Source organism: Hippoglossus hippoglossus, unplaced genomic scaffold (assembly GCF_009819705.1).
Source record: "Hippoglossus hippoglossus isolate fHipHip1 unplaced genomic scaffold, fHipHip1.pri scaffold_89_arrow_ctg1, whole genome shotgun sequence".
Classification (NCBI taxonomy): Eukaryota; Metazoa; Chordata; class Actinopteri; order Pleuronectiformes; family Pleuronectidae; genus Hippoglossus; species Hippoglossus hippoglossus.
The window spans coordinates 1-5,202 of record NW_022986841.1 but is presented as its reverse complement, the minus strand read 5'-3'; positions in this window follow the sequence as shown (position 1 = coordinate 5,202).

Genomic DNA, 5,202 nt, shown 5'->3' with positions numbered 1-5,202 from the left:
TTCACAAGTTAATTCAGTCACTTCCTTCGAGTGTCACAAGTAACTACACAGAGCCTCCGTCAAGCACTAGTCGAGGAATTCTCTTCTACTGCTGACGAGATAACATCCATTGTTACAGCATCCCAAATTAAACATTCACGTCGCGAAAATCCCAAAGATTATTTTCGACGTTTGAGGCATGTTTATTTTCAGGGAAAGAACGCACCAGGCCTAGAAGAAAATCCCACCTTCAAGGCCTTGTTCTTACGTAACTTACATCCATGTATACGCACACATGTTGTACTGATGACACAGCAAGGAAAACCTTCAATGCAGCAGATCAGGAAGATGACACAGGTGGCTTGGGAAACTGTTATCACTTTCAAGGCTACAGTAGGTGCAACCGAGTCCGTCAAAACAAACAGCACGGTGCCAAATTCATCCGCTGCCTCAAAACAAAACGAAGGGGGGTGACAACAGGCAGCGTAGGGACACTGAGCGTATCCGCCATGTCCACCAGCTTCCCAGAGATAGGCATTCCCACAGTAGAAGCTGTAGGAAACCATACTCTGAAATTCTGGCCCAGACAACTTACCACTACTCAGAAGACGACGACAGCGTCTCTGAGTACAGTTTAAAATATGGTTATGACCGAGCACACAGTGACAGCGCCTCTGAAGTCCTCTTGGACTCTGGCTCCTCAGAGTGTTACAGCCCTGAGCCACGACACAGGCGATCCAGAGCTCGTTTCTCACGGCCATAACCAACACAGTGAACTCCGGTACTGACAGTCAGTATTAAGTTCTTGCAGTTAATAGGAAAACTGTTTTGTTAGCAACAGCAGCAAACTTCAAAACCTAAATTCTGATTGAACTTATATACCACTGCCAACTTTGTAAATATGTTTGGATCGACTACTTTTCATAATAATGAAGTCCATACCACACATGTTAGGACATTAGCATATTCTTACAGGAACAATGATAGTCATTTGGATTTTGAGACCTTGAAAAATTATGACAACCTTCCGCAGAGAAACCTGCTGAAGATTAAAATTGTTAAGTCTAACAGATCAGACTGAGTACTACATTGTGTAGGATCCAATGAGTGAACAAAACTCTTGGACATTCCAAAAATGACCTTATCATTGTACGTGCCACTCTCTCGGCATCTTATCTTACAATTTATTTATTGTTTGTGTTTATTAACTCTTTTGCTTCAGGGTGGGCTAACAGCAAAACAATAAACGAAAACAACCCTAAGGCGATCAACCTAAACTTCCCTACTCAAATTAAAGAAACAAAAAGACATGGTACTAACCTAACTCCTCAACCAAAAACAGGGGAAAACATGGCTTAAACAGAAATGCTACCCACCCCTACCAAAACCGGGCTGGTACACAAAGAACAGTTCTTACAATGCTTCACAAGGTGATTCCGGCTGGAGGTCTGGCTGGCAGTGGCGAAAGGAGAGAGCGCAGGAGCTGGGGGAAGCCGTCCTCTTATCCTTCAAGCTTGGAGGCTGGAACCAATCAGCTCCCTGGAAACACACCTACACACTCAGTCACTCATCCACTCAGTCACTCGTGGAGCCAGACACACCTGAAACACATCACACCCAAGCATCAAAGCAGAGAGGGAGAGAGAGAGGGAGGGAGAGAGAGAGAGATCCACACCACAGGCACAGTAGATAACAGCACGTTCACCAAAGACCACGACCTCAGGGTCGTAACAGTCGTCCAAAATATGTTAAAAACGTCAAAATGTCATTCGAAAGCACCTAAAAAGTCATCTTTGTATTTCGTCCAAAATATGACAGATAAAAATGAAAAAAAGTCATACTTTGGTATGTCGTCCAAAATATGTTCAAAAAGTCAAAATGTCGTTCAAAATTACCTAAAAAGTCAGTTTTGTATGTCGTCCAAAATAAGAATTTTTTTTTTTTTTAAAAGTCATACTTCGGTATGTCGTCCAAACAATGAACAAAAAAAAATCATACTTCGGTATGTCGTTCGAAATCACCTAAAAATTCATAGTTTTGTATGTCGTCCAAAATATGGAAAAAAAATCATACGTCGGTATGTCGTTCGAAATCACCTAAAAAGTCAGTTTTGTATGCCGTCCAAAATATATTAAAAAAAAAATCATACATACAGATGTGCTGGTTGACAAACCGGCTCGATTGCTGCTGCTGCTGCTGCTGCTGCTTCTCCCTCTCCTCCCCCGTCCTCTGCCTCTTGGTCTTCTCCTGCTGGCAGAACCTCTCTGAGGAGTTGGGGGATGGGGCTACTCTCCTGAGGAACTGTCCTGCTGCTCCACGCTATGTGGCCGCTTGCTGGCTGGGCGCGAAGTATCTGGCTCCCAATCCTGATCTGAATCTACATCAGATGATTGCCTATTTTCTGAAAATAAAGAAATAACAGTCATTTACAAAACTAGATAAAACGTTTCTGCATTCTACACAAACATACACACATACAGTGAAACAAAGGGGCACACACACCTCCCCCACAGCAAAGGGACACACACACTTCCCCCACATCAAAGGGACACACACACACACACACATACAATAATTTATAAGTTATATATTATAATAAAATACTTAGTTGTCGAGAGTAATGTCCTCCTCCATCCAGAAACATGGCCTCTGCCTCAGAGTCAAACGACATTTCGCTCTCTTCGTCTGATATTTCGTCCCCAGACTTGTCACTATCATGCCGAAGACACAATTCCAGGGCTTCTTTGGTCGAGTAATTTGTTTTCGCCATTGTGTAGCTTCTAAAGTCTCAGAAACTCTCAAAAACAACACTTTTTGCCTTTTACGCAGACGCACCAGAAATGGTACAAGTTGTTCGCCTTTACGCAGTGACTTCCTTGTTGTGGCTTTATGTTTACACCCTGAAGCGGCATGTCTGCGTGTTGGAAATTTCATTGGCTATACGAAAGTCGCACAGTACATCAGAACAATCGGTTGCAATTGGCTCAGTCTTTACACGACAGAAGAGGGGCAGGCACTGTCCTTCAACGAGGTCTCTCGTTGGCTATTGTGGACAGGACATGCCAGCTCCTATTGGGTCAAGTGAGCTGTCAATCTAAAGTTCAGAGTGCAGCCTTCATTTTGAAATCAAGATATCGGCTATGTTTACATGTTAACAGGAGTTATGAGGGAAAATACGTCAATAATTACACCTAGCTGCCGGCTAGTTTGAAATGATGCAACAGCAGTCTGTGGGTATTTATTGATGTAATAATGTGTTTTGGACTAAATATGTTACTGGTTGGATCGTCTGGACCTTTGGCAATGTAACAAGACCATTTTTGTTGGACTGTTATCGATCTGTGGATTACGATGAGGCGTCTTAGGTGAGTGACCTCGATTTTGTTATTGTTCTTTTTTGTTGTTGGTCTGACAGAGGCGTTGATTGTACCTGCTGTGGTGATCGTATCTTGAAATGGTTTTGCATCAATCGAGTCACAACAATCTTACCTTTCCAAAGAAATGTCGCATCAGAACCTAGCTATACGAAGCAGTTGTGTAAATAACAATGTTTGACGCTTAACAGTCCCGCGGGCCGTCGGATTGTTAAGAGGTTAATCTGGGCAACCATTGACTACTAGTAATATATTTAAACCTGCAATTCTCCACTTGGGAGCAGCTGAAACGAGCTGTAAACACAACTTTGACATATCACCTTTTAAGTTGAAATGGCAAACATGGCAGCAAACAGTTGTACATTTCCACATACAGTGGATACATATCAACATTATCATTCATTTGGAGTCATGTTTCTGTCCACTTGTTGCATCACAATCCAAACTTCCGTCTCTTTTAGCTCTGTTTTTTGGTCTCCACCTACTCCTGAGGGAAATATCTGTATCTTTTCCTGCTAAATGTTCCACTATATTCACCAGTTAGTCTACAGCTAACTGGCTGTTTGCTGTTTGGTGCTGAGCAAGTACTGTACAATGGTTTTTTAGAGCTTTTTAGAGCAAAACAGCTGCCTGCTGCAGCCAAAAATGACACTATGAGAGCACTGAGAGTGAATAAAAACAGTAAACCAAAACAATGAGCTCCAATATCTGTAAAGCTTAGGGGAATTAAAGAGTTGGGTGTTATCTTATCTCTGCGTACATCACAGCGAGCAACAACAAAAAATGTTAAATCATTTTCTTAACAATTCATTGTGATTAACCATTTAAAATCAATTTTCAATTAGCACCTGTGCCCTTGTCATTTTTTTAGGACTGTTGGAGAAATAATGGCTGCCAGCTTGGCCCAAGGAGAACCATATACGTCACCTGCCTCCAGATCAGCCAATAGCAACATTCCATTGCAATAGCTGGATTTCAACCAGTAGAGGGCAGTGGCTATGCATATTTATAAACACACTATGTAGAATTCAAATACTTTGCACTAAAATGTCAAGATTTGGACCTGAATCTATCAACAACACTACTAAATACCCATATACACTGGTTTTCAGCTGAAAAAAGTGGTTTGGGGGTTTAATCACTCATACAATCCTGTTATCAGGAGCAGGCCATACAATAGTCAACATACCTGTAGCTCGAATTGTGTCATTCTTGAAAAGTTAGCAATATAGCTTGATTGTTATGTTGACAACACAAAAGCTGTTAGCTGTCGGTTTTAATTTCAGGTGGAAGAAGCCACTGAGACAACAATTCAAGGTCTCACAGAGGAGATCTTGAATGGTGGGTACACAGGATCAATCACTTTGGAGAAAAAGGATGAAATAATCCGGTATGTTAGAGGTGCTGGTGCTTAATTGTACTGTTTCACAATCAAAAATGTGTACGTGTGTGTGTGTGTGTGTGAGTGAGTGTGTATTGGCATGAAAGTTTCTAGATTTCAAAAACCATAAAAGCTACAACACTACACTTTGGCATCATCACCTGACAACATGGTCAAGCTATAACAATCACTTTTTCATTACATGATTTAACCATCGTCCTATTGAGAAAAAGTCATTGTGTCACTGTATTACGCATAAACGTATGCCTGACCAGACTTTCTGTCAATTTGTTATTCCCTTTAGCTGCTATTGTGCCACAACTGGGTTCCCATGTTTTGGGAGTAAAATGGCCTTTGTTAATGAAATACCATACACCAACTGCTGATTAAAACATTTGGTGGCTATACATGGCTCTACACATATGATGATGAGTAATGCTGCAAAATTTGGTTTCATTTGTATTCCCA